This window comes from Monodon monoceros, unplaced genomic scaffold (assembly GCF_005190385.1).
Source record: "Monodon monoceros isolate NGI ecotype Baffin Bay Population unplaced genomic scaffold, NGI_Narwhal_1 Super_Scaffold_6, whole genome shotgun sequence".
NCBI lineage: Eukaryota > Metazoa > Chordata > Mammalia > Artiodactyla > Monodontidae > Monodon > Monodon monoceros.
This window is the reverse complement of record NW_021703783.1, coordinates 78566115-78584828: the sequence shown is the minus strand read 5'-3', so window position 1 is coordinate 78584828 and position 18714 is coordinate 78566115. Positions and strand designations below refer to the sequence as shown.

Genomic DNA, 18714 nt, shown 5'->3' with positions numbered 1-18714 from the left:
TAATCTTTTTAAACACAGTTAAAATGCTAAAGATACTCACCACATGTAGGATCAACAACGCCCGTGGACTTTACTAACAACATGAACGGCTATGACCAAGTGTGTGTGCACAGGCGATGACAGTCATGTCACAGCAGTTGTGAGGCACCATTGATTGTAAGATGCATTACCAGTTCAGAGATGGTAAAATGAGGGGAAAGTGTGTGTCTTGAAATCAGTGTAACACCGTACAGCATTGTGGGAAGGGTGCACAAATGAATAAAAGAGTTTAGGTCTTGAGTTAATATTTCCCTTTTGCTTAGGGAAAAAAAACCTCCCATTCTGTTTTCATTTCCATAGATATAAGATGATACCATGTTCATATGCCAAGAGAGACCTCAGATCTGTCAGGATGTGGCAGTACAAGTAAAGTCCCTTCAGGAATCTGACTTTTTCAGTCATAGTAGTTGGCAGGGGTTGACATCACTGACTTATGCTGCTGCAGTCCCTCATGTCTCTCCTGCTTGAAAATCATTGTGCACATAGTGAAAGTATCAAAACAACCCCCAGGGAATGGAGGTGCAGGCCCTGAGTGATTGGAATACTAAAAAGAAGGCAACTGCAAAGCTAACATCATTATAGCTGGGAGGATAGGATGGCTGCTGTCAGAACTGACAGGCTATCTGTACCAGGACAGCTCTGAGCAGCTTACCCAGGGGGACCTCGGTCCATTTCCAACTAGAACAGAAAGACCTGCAACCTGATCTTTCCAGAAGCCCAGCTACTTGCTCTTCATCAAACCCACTTGCCTTTTCCACTTCTTTCTGACATGTCCTTGCTCTGATCCCAGACTGGATATCATCTGATTCTTTGCAAACTCCAAATGTGTTCCCACCTCAGGGCCAATTCAGTAGCTGTTCCTGCTGCCTGTACTTAATGTACATCTTTTTTCTTCTTCCACATCATCTCAGCTCACTCATCATCTCCTAGGGTGGCCTTCGACCACCCAAACTAAAGTAGTATCTCCCCATCCTCCATCAGTTTCCATCACATTACCCAGAATGTATGTATGTTTGTTTTTATAACCCTGAAATCTCCTCATTTACCTGTCTACTTGCTAATGGCCCATTTCCCTCACCAGAGTGTATGTTCACTCCTGCATCCTCAAATGTGGAACATACAGAAGATGATCAATAAATATTTGATCAATGTACAAGTGATCAATTTGATTCCTATCTCATCAGTAGTTTTTAAGTATTTGACTTGCTATCTTATTCTCCTCCAGCTCCCCTCCTCCTCCTTCTCTGTCTTGCATCAACATGACCTCAGATTTAAGTGACTCTATGACTCCTTAGATTACGTTGTCCAGTTGTCTTTTTCTGAAAGCTGACTCACAGCTGTAGACTCCAGATCTACTCTGGTGTCTACCCTGAGCCTCTCTTGTGCAGGGTCTTCCCTACAAACCTCTTCTTCTCTCTTCCTGTTGCTGCTTTGTGTGACTGCAGAGCTCTGGGTGGCCTGTACTGATGTGTCCGTGAATGTCAGACAGACACAGCAACAGCAGCAATGATTAGGGTGTGCACTGACGAAGCAGCAGCTCACGGGCTGCCAGACCCTGCCCCCACCCATCCCCACTGTCATAACCTTTCATACCTGCCCACATTGAATCAACACCCCAAGGTTCTTCCCAAGCAGCTGGAAGCCGGGGGAATTTCCAGTCCTTAGCACTTCCCTACGGCATACACAACTTTATTGCTGAAGCTTTTCCAACTAATAGAAATCACTACTAATACTGATTTTTTTTAAAGCATATATTGATTTCTACTTTGTGGAAGGGGGATCTAAGATACATTAGAAGCTGCTGACTTTGTAGAGGTTCTCTCTGATGATGTCAAGCATAGGAATCTTTTTTTGCTCTGATTCTTACTAGCAGCGGTGTGTGTGCTCAGGGAAGTTAAGCAATAGTGATACAAGTTACTTTTTAAATTGATTTGAGTTTTGCAGACTAACCAGGCGAGAAGTTCCCTACAGACATTGGGCTCCACCACTCTGGAGTGTAAATGGCCCATTACACTTAGAATATTATACACCAAGACGACCTAACTATAAACCTGCAGATAAGAAAAAAGTCCTATATATCCCTATATTTCCCACAAAGACTTACACATTAGAAGTTTGGTTGAATCATTACTTGGTTGAATAAATGAATGGTATTGAAGAAGACAAGGATTAGTAAGAATCCAGGTCAGCTTTTAATCTTCTCTATACATAAGAATCACTTTGGGGGCTTTAAAAAACTATGGATACCCAGGCCCATCCCCAGATATATGTACTCAACTGGTTGTAGTGGGGCCTACATACACACACACACACACACATATATACTTTTTTTTTTTTGGCGATGCGTGGGGCTCTCACTGTTGTGGCCTCTCCCACTGCGGAGCACAGGCTCCGGACGCGCAGGCTCAGCGGCCATGGCTCACGGGCCCAGCTGCTTCGCGGCATGTGGGATCCTCCCGGACCGAGGCACGAACACGGGTCCCCTGCATCGGCAGGCGGACTCCCAACCACTGTGCCACCAGGGAAGCCCTACACATATATTTTTTAAAGGTCCCTGTGTGATTATAATGTATGAGCAGGGTTAAAAACAATTGGTCTAGATAGAAAGTAATTCATGCCCTAAAAATAATAATAACTCAGTCTGTGTTAAAGATTATGGTTAATAAATCACAAGAAATGTTTTGCCTAGGTGATATTAAATGTGGTAAATATTTTACTGCCATGATGTACTTACCTGTCTAAAGTCATCTAGTTTTTACTTTACCATGAGAAATAAAGACTAGAACATAATAAGAAAAATAATTCTTTAAACTATGAAATCTAACACATATTTCAACAAACAACCTTAAATTCTGATCCAACATGACTTAAATCATAAACATTTCTTCACATGGGTTAAAAAAAATTCAAAGTTAATGAGATCCAACAAAGAAAAAGAATAGAATAATAGTTCTAGCACAGGAAGGAAGATCACTGTAATAGGATGAATGGTGGCCTTCAAAAGATGTGTTCACCTGGTTCCTGTGAATGTGACCTTATTTGGAAAGAGAGTCTTTGTGGATGTAATTAAAGGACTCAAGACAAGATCATCCTGGATTATCTGGGTGGGCCCTAAGTCAAATAAGTGTCCCTATAAGAAGAAGCAGAGACACAGACAAAAGAACAAATATAGAGGAGAAGGTCATGTGAAGATGAGGAGATTGGAGTGATGCTGCCACAAGACAAGGAACACCTGGAGCCACCGGGAGCTGGAAGAGAGAAGAAGGGATTCTCTCTGAGAGCCTTCTAGGGGAGAATGGCCCTGCTGACACCTTGATTTCGGACTTCTGGTCTCCAGAGCTGTGAGATAATAAATTTCTGTTTTAAGTCTTTCGGTTTGTGGTAATTTGCACGGCAGCTTTGGGAAATGAATACAATATTTTTGAAATAGTAGCTATGATATCAATTTTAAATGTTATGACCCAGAGCTTGTTAAAGGAACCACACGTTGCAGTAGAACATATGCTACTTAGAGGCTGTCCTCGGTCAGCTGTAAATCATGAACCCCGTGACAGATGGTGTATGGCCTCTTCCCCCCACCACATTGTTAGGTTGAAGTAGAAATGTGGGCTTTAAAGGAATGGGAGCCAGATGCAGAAGGGCAGGCCTGACCACGGGCATAAAGAGAATATTTAGGATTAAATTTGGTAAGGATTAACCATGTTTCAGCTTTTGAATGATACCATAGGTAACCAAGCTCAGTTTCATTCTCAATGTTCTTACCTGTGGCTTGAATCAGTCAGGAATGACACTGACTAGTAGTGGTTTAAACAATACTGACATGTATGGGCTGGACGACACGAGGCCTGGAAGTAGGTACTTGCTAATGATGCCAACTAGGACCAAGGCCTTTCTGTTTTTCTGCTTTGCTTTCCTTAGTATGAAGGTGCTTTGCCCTCATGCTTCTATTTTTTTTCACCTCAAAATTGCAAGGTGGCTACAGCAGGTCCAGGCATCATCCCAGCATGCACAGATGGAGAAATGGGAAAGGGAGCAAGGATAGAGACGTGTGTTTCTTTCACCAGGAAATCAAAAACTTGTCCAGAAACCTTCTATCAGACTCAGGTTTACACCTCAATGGCCAGACTGTGTCTGTGTCACAGCCCAACTTCAAGGAGACTGAAAAAGTGTCTTAGTTCTTTCCGACATTTGTAAGACAAAGCAGGCAAAGAAGAGGAAATTGGAACAGATTTTTCATCACATGGTAATGTCTGCCACAGAGCTATAGAAACAGTTCTCAGAAAACAGCGGGTCTTCTGGAAAAGCCTCGTATTATTTATCAGTTATATGCAATTGAATGAAAAATCCTCAAACCCTGAATTCCTGGGTACATGATGTAGAACTGAAGAGGAAAAAGCAAATTTCTTTAACCAATTTGACTTGGAATATTTCTAGAAGGTATAGAATGATTTTCAAACTTGCCCTATAACCCCATCAAACTTATAATTATCCAAATCTTCTATCTATGTAGGGACTGTTAGGCATTTTAGATTACGAGCACCAGACAAAGAGTAAAATCTTGACATTCCTTTTGAAAGTCAAAGTGGAAGAGAAATGAAAAACAAGGAACCCTCTAGTTTGTGGCTGCTACTGTTCATCTCTGTTCTACTGATTTTTGTTCTTGGCCCTTCTTGCAGATATACGGGTAATCTAGGGTAAAGGGATACAGAAAGAGGCAAGCTAGAAAGTTGCAGAGAGATGTTTATTTTCAGTACATTGTGGCCTCAGAATGGCCCTTCTTTGCCTCTGTATAACTCTCAGTCAGTGGGAGATGGTGGAGGGGAGAGGGGTTGATTTGTTCACTTCAGTAGTCATTTACCATCTACCTACTGTGTGACAAGCACTGCGCGAGGTTCTGGAGAGACGCTGGTGAGTAAGACTCATTTCAAAGTTCTTACCTTTGAAGAGCTCACATTCTGGAGGGGAGGTGAGAAAGTACAGTACAGAAAGTACAATACAGTGAAATAGGTGCTGTGTTCAGGGTGTACATAGGAACACGTATATCGTGGACCTTAAAACAAGACTAAGGCAGGGGGCAGGGGTCGGAAGCATCATCCTTGAGGAGGTATCCAGTACAAGAAGAAGGAAAGAGGGTTCTGCTTGGTTGGGAGGCAGCTGCAGCTGGATTGGATGCTGAGATCAGAATTTAACTCCTTTCTCAGAGGATGGGAGAGGGAAAAGATCTGGGAAAAGGCACCGGGGTAGATGGGGGAGAAAGGGAGGGCAGTGGGCTGTGGGCCCCATGCACAACTACAAGGACCCAGAAATGGAACGTCAGAAGCAGGATATGCAGAAGCACCAGCTTCCCCACCATCACCAAGAGGGGGTGAGGAGGAGCTTGCCTCCCTGGTGACTGCAGCCACGCAGATGACATGGTGGTCTTTGGAGTGTGCCCAGGCTGACAACCAGTCACCCGTCCTCCCAAAACAGAGTGAGTCAGTAATTGTGAGACCCAGGAGAAAAGCCCTTCCTTTTGAGCCTGAGGGAAGAAAATGTAAGGACTGGGATCAACTTACAGTTCCCTAACTGTTGATGCCAGTGTCTAGGATAAATTCCTGTTACTTTCTGGAAGCATTTTAATAATGCTTTATAGTTGATAAACCTTTCACATATCTCAGATGGTTGTTTAATCATAACAGTCCAGTGAGATGGGTATTACCATTCCCATTTTACTACAGAGGAAGGGAAACTGCAGGGGACACCAAGGAACCCATGCATATTCACACATTTAGAATACGGTCTAAACTCAACATGAGCCAGAACTCAAGCCCAGGTCTCTCTGAATACAAGTGTCTTTCCATAGAGACCCCAGGGTCCCTATAGTTAATTCTTTTTTTCAACTTAACTACATGGTGTTTAAAACTGCCTTCTCCCAGAACTTCTGTTAGACATAAGTACACCTCACACTTCTGGGTTTCTTGCCAAAGATTGAAAGAATATCCTTCTTATGCATTGCTGGGTTTCTGTTGAAAAGCCTTCCTCTGCTCCGTGTTTTCTTAATCTACCACTGTAGATGATAATTGCCTTCCCCACCACTTACCCTGACATGTCCTTCACTGTAGATTTTGTTGGTGGAGTGCCTGGGGAGAAAGGGAACTGGATTCCAAAGCACACGCAATTTGCCTTCCTACCTAGGCAACCTCATGAAGCTGCCACCCAACACCGGTGGTCCTGGCAACTTCCTCTGCATGATCACCACCCCTCTCTTTTCCTTGGGGATCAAGTGGGCAGTAGTGACCTTTTCCAATGGAAACAAAGTTGAGTACCTTATTTAATATACAGCTATGGCTCAAAATGGGAGCAAATGAAAAGGTAGTTTTACTGGCTATTTTCTCTGTCAGAGACAGATCTCTGTCTTGTACAATCTGTACCTTGCTGGGGAAATGGGGCTTTACTCCTCCAATTCGGAAAATCCCACCCCAGAAGAGAAGCAGCGTGAATCAGCACACAGCAGCCTACTTTCATGTCATCTTAAATATAATTACCTACCATTGGTTAAGCCAGCAAAATACTTAATTTCTTTTTTATTAAAAAATAATTATGCATATTTGCAAGTAGACAATTTATTAAGCATGGGCAATAACTGTAACTCCCAGTTTGGGCTTTCTTGATTTCTTTACATTGTTTTCTGTCTGCTGCATGAAAATTTTTATTTCAGTGAACTTGGTTGCAATCACAGGCACTCACAGTACCTTTTGAAGATAGAATATCATTTAGTGTTTGTTAAAAGAGTTATATTAAAGTCCCACAGCTGAATCTCTTCTAATTGTTCTTTCTTTAAAAAACAACTGAAGTTCACGTTGAAACAAATGTATAACATACAAGAGTAGCTGTCCTGACCATGAAAAGGGAGCCTTTTACCTATTTCTGAGCTGCCTTGCATAATGAGCAATTTGGAGAATGTAAGTAAATTTTTGTGCATTATTTAAATTATGTTTTCCTTTTGTACAGATATGGCTATTGTCTTCCTCATCCAAAGATTCTTTTTATTGAAGTAAAATAACCTTCATAGGTGACGATATTCTGAAATTCAACAAGGAAATAATTCAGTAGGAGAAGGCTTATAATTTCCAATTTAGTGACAAACTTTTCTCTCAAACCTTTGGACTCAGCATCTCCCTGACATCTAGATCCATAAACAGTATAAGACCCAAAGGATGTCTCAGGAGTTTTATAACAGAAGCTAAATGGGAATCATACATATATACATTTTTTTAATTTTATTTTTTATACAGCAGGTTCTTATTAGCTATCTATTTTATACATATTAGTGTATATATGTCAATCCCAGTCTCCCAATTCATCCCATCACCACTACCCCTCCGGCATTTTCCTCCCTTGGTGTCCATACGTTTGTTCTCTACATCTGTGTCTCTGTTTCTGCCTTGCAAACCGGTTCATCTGTACCATTTTTCTAGATTCCACATAAATGCGTTAATATACGGTATTTGTTTTTCTCTTTCTGACTTATTTCACTCTGTATGATAGTCTGTAGATCCATCCACATTTCTACAAATGACCCAATTTCATACCTTTTTATGGCTGAGTAATATTGTTGTATATATGTGCCACATTTTTATCCATTCGTCTGTCGATGGAATTTTTGACTTTCATTCTTTGGAATTTCTCATTTCAGAAGTTCAATTTTTCATAATCAGAAGTTCCATTCCAGTTTTTTTTAAAGGCAAGGGACATGTGTTAACTTTATTTGTTTGTTTATTTATTTACTTAAATTGGCCGTGCTGATTGCAGGATCCTAGCTCCCCACCCAGGGATCAACCCAGTCTCCCGGCAGTGGAATCGAAGAGTCCTAACCACTGGAGTGCCAGGGAATTCCCCAGGTCTTTTTTATTTTTTTTTAACATCTTTATTGGAGTATAATTGCTTTACATTGTTGTGTTAGTTGCTGCTGTATACCAAAGTGAATCAGCTATACGTATACATATATCCCCATATCCCCTCCCTCTTGCGTCTCTGTCCCACCCTCCCTATCCCACCCCTCTAGGGGGTCACAAAGCACCGAGCTGATTTCCCTGTCCTATGCGGCTACTTCCCACTAGCTATCTGTTTCACATTTGGTAGTGTATATATGTCAATGACGCTCTCCCACTTCGTCCCAGCTTACACTTGCCCCTCCCCATATCCTCAAGTCCATTCTCTACGTCTACGTCTTTATTCCTGTCCTGCCCCTAGGTTCTTCAGACCTTTTTTTTTTTTTTGGTTCCATATATATGTGTTCGCATACGGTATTTGTTTTTCTGTTTCTGATTTACTTCACTCTGTATGACTGTCTCTAGGTCCATCCACCTCACTACAAATAACTCAATTTCGTTTCTTTTTATGGCTGAGTAATATTCCATTGTATATATGTGCCACATCTTCTTTATCCATTCATCTGTCGATGGGCACTTAGGTTGCTTCCAGGTCCTGGCCATTGTAAATAGTGCTGCGATGAACATTGTGGTACACGACTCTTTGAATTATGGATTTTTTCAGGGTATATGCCCACTAGTGGGATTGCTGGGTCGTATGGTAGTACTATTTTTAGTTTTTTAAAGAACCTCCATAGTGTTCTCCATAGTGACTGTATCAATTTATATTCCCACCAACAGTGCAAGAGGGTTCCCTTTCCTCCACACCCTCTCCAACATTTATTGCTTATAGATTTTTTGATGATGGCCATTCTGACCGGTGTGAGATGATATCTCATTGTAGTTTTGATTAGCATTTCTCTAATGATTAGTGACGTTGAGCATCCTTTCATATGTTTGTTGGCAATCTGTATATCTTCTTTGGAGAAATGTCTATTTACGTCTTCTACCCATTTTTGGATTGGGTTGTTTGTTTTTCTGATATTGAGCTGCATGAGCTGCTTGTATATTTTGGAGATTAATCCTTTGTCAGTTGCTTCGTTGGCAAATATTTTCTCCCGTTCTGAGGTTGTCTTTTCGTCTTGTTTAGGGTTTCCTTTGCTGTGCAAAAGCTTTTAAGTTTCACTAGGTCCCATTTGTTTATTTTTGTTTTTATTTCCATTTCTCTAGGAGGTGGGTCAAAAAGGATCTTGCTGTGATTTATGTCATAGACTGTTCTGCCTATGTTTTCCTCTAAGAGTTTGATAGTGTCTGGCCTTACGTTTAAGTATTTAATCCATTTTGAGTTCATTTTTGTGTATGGTGTTAGGGAGTGTCCTGATTTCATACTTTTACATGTACCTGTCCAGTTTTCCCAGCACCACTTATTGAAGAGGCTGTCTTTTCTCCATTGTATATCCTTACCTCCTTTATCAAATATAAGGTGACGTTATGTGCATGGGTTTATCTCTGGGCTTTCTATCCTGTTCCATTGATCTATATTTCTGTTTGCATGCCAGTACCATACTGTTTTGATTACTGTAGCTTTGTAGTATAGTCTGAAGTCAGGAAGTCTGATTCCTCCAGCTCCGTTTTTCTTTCTCAAGATTGCTTTGGCTATTCGGGGTCTTTCGTGTTTCCAGACAAATTGTGAAATTTTTTGCTGTAGTTCTGTGGAAAATGCCAGTGGTAGTTTGATAGGGATTGCATTGAATCTGTAGATTGCTTTGGGTAGTATAGTCATTTTCACAACACACATTCTTCCAATCCAGGGACATGATATATCTCTCCATCTGTTTGTATCATCTTTAATTTCTTTCATCAGCATCTTATAGTTTTCTGCATACAGATCTGTCTCCTTTGGTAGGTTTATTCCTAGGTATTTTATTCATTTTCTTGCAATGGTAAATGGGAGTGTTTCCTTAATTTCTCTTTCAGATTTTTCATCATTAGTATATAAGAATGCAAGAGATTTCTGTGCATTAATGTTGTATCCTGCTACATTACCAAATTCATTGATTAGCTCTAGTAGTTTTCTGGTAGCATCTTTAGGATTCTCTATGTATAGTATCATGTCATCTTCAAACAGTGACAGCTTTACTTCTTCTTTTCTGATTTGGATTTCTTTTATTTCTTTTTCTTCTCTGATTGCTGTGGCTAAAACTTCCAAAACTCTGTTGAATAATAGTGGTGAGAGTGGGCAACCTTGTCTTGTTCCTGATATTAGTGGAAATGGTTTCAGTTTTGCACCATTGAGAACGATGTTGGCTGTGGGTTTGTCATATATGGCCTCTATTATGTTGACATAAGTTCCCTCTATGCCTACTTTCTGGAGGTTTTTTATCATACATTGGTGTTGAATTTTGTCATAAGCTTTTTCTGCATCTATTGAGATTATCATATGGCTTTTCTCTTTCAATTTGTTAATATGGTGTATCACATTGATTAATTTTGCATATATTGAAGAATCCTTGCATTCCTGGGAAACCCCACTTGATCATGGTGTATGATCCTTTTAATGTGCTGTTGGATTCTGTTTGCTAGTATTTTGCTGAGGATTTTTGCATCTGTGTTCATCAGTGATACTGGCCTACATTGTGTTACTGTCGATTTCTCCTTTTATGGCTGTTAGCATTTGCCTTATGTATTGAGGTGCTCCTATGTTGGGTGCATAAATATTTACAATTGTTACATCTTCTTCTTGGATAGATCCCTTGATCATTATGTAGTGTCCTTCTTTGTCTCTTGTAATAGTCTTTATTTTAAAGTCTATTTTGTCTGATATGAGAACTGCTACTCCAGCTTTCTTTTGATTTCCATTTGCATAGAATATCTTTTTCCATCCCCTCACTTTCAGTCTGTATGTGTCCGTGGGTCTGAAGTGGGTCTCTTGTAGACAGCATATATATGGGTCTTGTTTTTGTATCCATTCAGCCAGTCTGTGTCTTTTGGTGGGAGCATATAATCCATTTACATTTAAGGTAATTATCAATATGTATGTTCCTATTTCCATTTTCTTAATTGTCTTGGGTTTGTTATTGTAGGTCTTTTCCTTCTCTTGTGTTTCCTGCCTAGAGAAGTTCCTTTAGCATTTGTTGTAAAGCTGGTTTGGTGGTGCTGAATTCTCTTAGCTTTTGCTTGTCTGTAAAGGTTTTAATATCTTCATCGAATCTGAGTGAGATCCTTGCTGGGCCGAGTAATCTTCGTTGTAGGTTCTTCCCTTTCATCACTTTAAATATGTCCTGCCACTCCCTTCTGGCTTGCAGAGTCTCTGCTGAAAGATCAGCTGTTAACCTTATGGGGATTCCCTTGTATGTTATTTGTTGCTTTTCCCTTGCTGCTTTTAATATTTTTTCTTTGTAGCTAATTTTTGTTAGTTTGATTAATATGTGTCTTGGTGTGTTTCTCCTTGGATTTATCCTGTATGGGAGGTACACTCTGTGCTTCCTGGACTTTGACTATTTCCTTTCCCATATTAGGGAAGTTTTCAACTATAATCTCTTCAAATATTTTCTCAGTCCCTTTCTTTTTCTCTTCTTCTTCTGGGACACCTATACTTCGAATGTTGATGCATTTAATGTTGTCCCAGAGGTTTCTGAGACTGTCCTCAATTCATTTCATTCTTTTTTCTTTATTCTGCTCTGCAGTAGTTATTGCCACTATTTTATCTTCCTGGTCACTTATCTGTTCTGCTGCCTCAGTTATTCTGCTATTGATTCCTTCTAGAGAATTTTTAATTTCATTAATTTGTTGTTCATCATTGTTTGTTTGCTCTTTAGTTCTTCTAGGTCCTTTTTAAATGTTTCTTGTATTTTCTCCATTCGATTTCCAAGATTTTGGATCATCTTTATTATCATTACTCTGAATTCTTTTTCAGGTAGACTGCCTATTTCCTCTTCATTTGTTTGGTCTGGTGGGTTTTTACCTTGCTCCTTCATCTGCTGCGTATTTCTCTGTCTTCTCATTTTGCTTAACTTACTGTGTTTGGGGTCTCCTTTTCGCAGGCTGCAGGTTCATAGTTCCCATTGTTTTTGGTGTCTGTCTCCAGTGGCTAATGTTGGTTCAGTGGGCCAACCTGGTGGTGTAGGCTTCCTGGTGGAGGGGACTAGTGCCTGTGTTCTGGTGGATGGGGCTGGATCTTGTCTTTCTGGTGGGCAGGACTGCATCTGGTGGTGTGTTTTGGGGTGTCTGTGAACTTAATATGATTTTAGGCAGCCTCTCTGCTAACGTGTGGGGTTGTGTTCCTGTCTTGCTGGTTGTTTGGCATGGGGTGTCCAGCACTGGAGCTTGCTGGTCATTGAGTGGAGCTGGGTCTTAGCATTGAGACGGAGATCTCTGGGAGAGCTCTTACTGATTGATATTACGTGGGGCTGGGAGGTCTCTGGTGGTCCAGTGTGCTGAACTCGGCTCTCCCACCTCAGAGGCTCAGGCCTGACACCTGGCCAGAGCACCAAGACCCTGTCAGCCACACGGCCAGGTACGTGAGGAGTTTCTTGCCTTTGGGGAAGTCTGAGGTCTTCTGCCAGCGTTCAATAGGTGTTCTGTAGGAGTTGTTCCACATGTAGATGTATTTTTGATGTATTTGTGGGGAGGAAGGTGATCTCCACGTCTTACTCCTCCACCATCTTGTAGGTCCTCATACATACATTTTTAAAATGCACTGTCCTTTGAGGCTGTAGCAGTTGTCATAAACAATGCTTCCCAAATTCTTTTACTCCCTAAAGCAACACCTTGTTTTTCCAGTGAGGAAAAACAATGCTTGAATTGTTAGTCACCATGATCTTTGTCATTTCAAACAATAGAGAGTGAAATTCAGAGTCCAGAGAGTTATGTTCAGCTTTCACAATTGAGCTAGGAATAGACAAGTAAGAGGATATAAATTACAAAAATAACAAATGTTTATCAAACTTCTTTTTATGCAAATCACTCTTCTAATTGTTTTACATATATTAATCATTTTTGATTATTTAAGTAATCCACTTAAAGAAAAGTATAGGAAATGACATTGGATATAGTTCCGAATCATAAAACAAAAAAGTTAATAAATGTGGAGTCTAGATTTTTCTTCATTGCTTCTGAAAAGAAGATTAACATCTTATTCCTTGATTATTCAGCAAAATATCTGTGAAGTTCGTATATCTTTTAATGTATGCCTATTCTAGAGTAGCTATAGCAATAACAATTGACATTTTAAAAGTACCTTGAACAATTGACATTTTTAAAGTACCTTGGAGATTATACAGTAAAATATATCTTCTATATAATCGTATTTATTTCTAACAAATACACTTTCAGGAAGGCAAGATGAGTATTAAATTTCTGCTTTGCCTCTGAGGAAACTGTGGCTCAGAGAAGTTAAATAAATTGCCCAAGGCCACTGCAAAAACTGCAGACACAGGCCTGTGTCTCTAAGTATGACTCTAAGTCTGTGCTCTTTGCACCAGGCCACAATTAACCTGGCCTCCTGCAGGGGTGCAGCATGGTTCTTTGGCATGAATTTTTCATCCATGGAATTGACAACCTCTTTAATTTAGTGGAATATTTCATTTTGTTAAAGAAAACAACATGCTAGAAAGAGCCCTGTACTGTCAGTCCCCTAAGCAGCCAATAATTGTTCAGCAAGTCCTTTGACCTCACTAGTTCGCCCATCTGGAGATAGAAGGGATTGGATACATGATCTCTAAGGACCTCCAACTGATCAGCTCAAATAATTCTTTAATAAAATCCATTGTATTATTTCTGACTTCTTCCTTACTACCAATTTGGGTACAAATAATAAAGCTGAATTAAGAGGGAATTAAAGCTAGAGAAATGTCCATCTGGTTTTAAAGGTCAAAAAGGTGTCTCCAAGGTGACTGAGGGAAGGAAGAGCAGTCCAGATGGAGTGAATAGCTAGCTGTACAGATGTGTGAAACAGTGTGGGCCACTGAGGTAACACTATGCTTTCAATATTGCTAAAATGTAAAGTGCAAGGAAGCTTTTGCTAAGTGCTGAGGGTGATGGAAAGAGAGAAGATCCCAACCACACCGACCTACCCTGACTAGAGGCTCTCCCTCAGTAGGGTCCTAGATAGAAAGGGGAGAAGCTTCAACTTCAAATCAAGATTGGAGTTTTTCACTATTACATGGGATGAACATTTTTAACTACTAAATAGAGATTGTGTTTTCCTATCTAAAGTGATAAGACTGTTCACATTTTTATCCAGCAGCAGGAAGAAACCAACCCCCTAAAAAAATTTAAGTAGTTGGGGAGAAAAGTTGCCTTGTGATTACAACCACAAATCACACCTGTTCTATGTATTAGTATTATATCCATAGATATGAGTCAACCACCTAATAATAAGAAGGGTAAAACAGTTTATTAAAAATTTTTTAATTTATAATCAATGGAATAGTAGTACCTCAAGGTCACTGTTCTGTGTCATTATCTTTGTCTAGTTTTGTAAGTGCATGAGTTTAGGATATATGGAACCTCATTTCAGATCATGCTCAAAAACAAATTTTAGAATAAATGCCTGATATAAACTTTTTAAATGATTTTTTTCCCAGTTCTGCAACCCAGTCCTTCATTCCCCTTCCCCGTTGCCAGTTAATTGAGTGCTCTGATTAAGTGGGTTTGAGTAACTGTGGTTTGACCACATTGGTGGTTCTTAATACTGGCTACATACTAGAATCCCAATGTCTGGCTGCATCCCAGAACAATTAAATCAAAACCTCCATAGTAGGAGCCAGGCATCAATATTTTTTAAAGCTCCCTGGTGATTACAAAGTACAGCCAAGCTTGAGAACCAGAGCTAATTTTTTAAAAACCAGACAAGCACTAGTATAAAACTGGCTGCCTGTTTTCCTTAGAATTTGTATATTACATGTTACCCTATTAAAATATTTAATTATGTATCAAAATAAAACTCTAGAAATGGATCATGAAGACAATGAGATGAGCTTTGCAGTCATCATACTCAATTTAGATGAAAATGAAAAATAGGTCCATTCTATTCAGTGTTTATAGTCCTGGTCTTCCAATAAGTAGTGAAGGAAGTCCATGTACCTGCAATGTATTAGCAGTTAAGTACTTATGATCATTAATTCAGTACATAATGTTGAATCTAGTGAATTAGCAATTGTGTTCTGGTAAAAATGTTTTATACTGTGTCTTAGTAACAGTATCAAAAGAAGTCAGTCATTATGTGGGAAATATGTCTTCAACTTATTTCTAATAACAAGACCCATGGGAACTTAGAAATGCATGTATTAAACATTTGAAGGAACTTATCATTCTGTCTTTTAAATATGCTGATTGTTTTGATTATTTGATGTTAATATAGGAAAAACATGCTCAGGAGAGTTAAACCTGAACTCTTTATATAAATGACTTTTTCTAGATCGCTATTATTAAAGCCAGATGAAAAAAAATCCAAATACACAAAAGCCCAATCTTACAAACTTGTAAGTTAGAGTGATCATTCACATTACAAAAAGGACTTTCTGCTTTACAAAAGGATTCATCCCAACATTTCTTTAACTATAGGCCAGATAGCTTTTTACAATACACATTCTCCTAGATGCTCTAAATACACTGTGAGATCCTAGTTATTTTAAGTAGTCTTCTGGTGAATCCTTTTGTTATGCCAATTTCCCTTCTAATTGATCTGTTTTGTAGATCTGTAAGTTTTTTCCTGTAAATCTGAATTTGCTTAAAGCGCCCTTGACTTGTAGAAAAGGTCTTCTGCATTTAAGTTTTTGGTTGTAAAAACAATGGGCTTCCTGTTCAAGCAACATGGCAGAATAGTTAACCTGAAAGCGTCCACTAAAACCATATGAAAATCTAGATAAAATAAAACAAATATATATGTATTTTTTTAATGAACTGCTAAGCTAGACAGAAAATAAATAGATTCTGCAGAGAATAGAAACTAAGACAGAACTGAAACTCAGAGTAGTAGAGCTGAGATCTGTCTACTCTGCAGGGGGTAAGGGACAGGTCCCTCAAGGTAAGTCTAGAGACTTGTGTTTTAACAACCACTGGAGGTCAGGAGACAAGGCCTTCTGTCCCTTTGAGGTATGGAGTCAGAATTGAGACCATCCACACAGTCTGAACCCGAGAAGAGCTCCCTCCATTCTTAATATAAATATAAATAAGGACTTAAAAATAACCTGTGCATTGGCATAGGGAGATAAGAAGGTAGCTTGTCTTCTCAGCTTGGGTTCAGGGTAAGGGAATGGAGACTCTTCCTTGAGAACCCAGAACTATGGGCAAGCTCCTCACTTTAACTTTGAGTTATTAGTCTGGAAACTCTAAGCTGAAAACATTTACATAAAAATTGGTACCAGGCCAGAGATGCCTCAAGGTGCTAGGAGAAATAAACAAAACATCTCTGAAGGGACATACCTTCAACTAAAGTAGTATAGTATGATGGCTTTATACTACATCAACCTAGCTAAGTTGAAACTATGTTTCTCAGAATTCCTTTCCTTTTGAGTCAAATCACAAAGAAAATTTTCTTGAAAATTGAAAGGCACAAATGAAGGAGCAGCCATTTTAGCACTCTGAAAGTCAGTATAGGACAGCAGGCATTGGCAGTTTGCACATGTTATTGCTAATCTTTAAGTTACCTTATTGGTGTTGAGGACAACCTGGGTCTGCAATTCTCCAGTTCCCACTGGATTTTTTCCTTTGGCTTCCCTGAGTCCTGGATCAAGTGTGGTTACAACCCCATGGTGAAGGGTGCAGGCTTCTGTAGGTCACCAGCATCATTTAAGTTGGAGATGATGGGAGATAAAGTCAAATTCCACTTTATTCTCATGGGTTCAATTTTTTGCCCTTTGGGGTTCTAATATTACCTTATGGGTTCCAGTTTCTCCTTGTTCTCTCCCACTTCAAATTCAGTTCTCCTTCCTGATTCCCTGCCAAGCTAACCTATGATGACCTCAGGTCCAACACCACATGCAAAGTCAACAGTCTTACAAAGACTTCTTAACCTGCACAAGGTATAATTCCTCTAATGAATCCATTACTCTGTTTCACTCATAATGATCTGTTTCCCTGATCAACTCCTAACTGATACACATAGGTTTCCTTCATATGAGCTCAAAACTAATTATGAACACAGAACCTAAAATTACAAAGCACACAAGAAAGAAGTTCTGTCTTATCTTTTTAGAAAGGGTCTTAGTATTGTCATTTGATTTTCTTTTTTCCTTCAATCATTCTCTGGATCTATTTTCCTTAATCAAATAGGATTTCTAATCATTTAAGTTTTTAAAATACTATATTAGATGCAGATAAAGAGAAAATATATGAAATGGAAAATAGATTTAATGAAATTACCCCAAATGCAGCAAAAGAGGTAAAATATAAGAGGCTCAAGTATATGTATACTCAATGACTAGTCAGTCTCATTCCTAGGTATATATCCCAGAGAAATTCTCAAATGGGTATATAAAAACCATGTTAAAGAATGCTTATTTGAGCATTGTTTGTAAAGTGGGAAGTTGGAGCTTCCAACACTGAAGAATGGCTAAGTGAAATATTCTGGTGCATATTATAAATTAAGATGCAGCAATTTTGATGCAGTAAACCAGATGAACACACAGCAAAATATATAGATCTTAAAAATCGAGTGCTTAATATAAAAAGTGAAAAATAGAATAAACTACAGTATGATAACAGTTATATAAGTTAAAATACATGCACAAGGGAAGGAGATGCTCTCTGGAAACAGGCAGTGGTGAAAGGAGCATGGCGGGCAAAGATGATTCAGGTGATTCTGGTTTTCAATAGCCATGTGAAGCCGTGGCTGGTCCGCTTCTACCAGCATTTCCCAGAAGAAATTCAGCAGCAGATTATTCGAGAGACCTTCCATCTAGTTCTCAAGCGGGATGAGAACATCTGTAACTTCTTGGAGGGTGGAAGTTTGATTGGTGGCTCTGACTACAAACTGATTTATCAGCATTATGCTACCCTCTACTTTGCATTTTGTGTGGATTCGTCAAAGAGTGAACTTGGGATCTTGGACCTCATCCAGGCATGTGCAGCAGGTTTTTGTGGAGACTCTGGATAAGTGTTTCAAAAATGTTTGTGAATTGGATTTGATCTTCCACATGGATAAGGTGCACTACGTTCTTCAGGAGGTGGTGATGGGTGGGATGGCATTGGAAACAAACATGAATGAAATCGTGGCTCGGATTGAAGCTCAGAACAGGCTGGAGAAATCTAAGGGTGGCCTTTCAGCAGTGCCTGCCTGGGCCATGTCTGCCATGGAAAACATCAACCTGCCAGAGATGCCTCGGAATATCAACATTGGTGATCTCAACATCAAGGTTCCCAACCTATCCCAGTTTGTCTGAGGGTAGAAGATGGCTGAACTGAGTCCTTGGAACCAGCAAAGCCAAGCCAGTCCTGCAGCAAAACCCACTCTGCGCCCTGAGAAGTCCAGCCTCGGGCCCTGGCCCCTGCTGTCCTGGAGTGGGAAGGAGTCCTGTGTCCACTGCCAGCCTGTGCTTGCTTCTCACATGTGCGACCTTGCCTGTCTCTCGTACATGTGACCACTGCAGATGTGAGGGGCCCTGGCTTCCTCAGTGGGGGTCAGGTGCCCAAGCCACTCGCCCCCTTTACCTGCCACATGCAGCCACTCCCAGGGACTTCAGACTGTAGTGAGAGGCCCCCCTGCTCCCAGAACTCCACCACAAGGATGTTCTCTGACTCGAGTCTTCAACCTTAGCACCACGAGGCTCCCTGAGGTCCTGTAGCATTGACTTTCCTGGTGAGGTGCCGTAGCTAGAAAAGG

At 40.0% G+C, this 18714-nt stretch overlaps 1 protein-coding gene and 1 pseudogene across 25 annotated transcripts in view; both read left to right on the top strand.

The window, feature by feature from the left end:
• The window catches only part of ANKS1B (ankyrin repeat and sterile alpha motif domain containing 1B), a 1184309-nt gene that overhangs the window by 873649 nt on the left and 291946 nt on the right, over positions 1-18714 (top strand). The window lies entirely within an intron of this gene.
• LOC114885037 lies at positions 17671-18274 on the top strand (annotated as a pseudogene).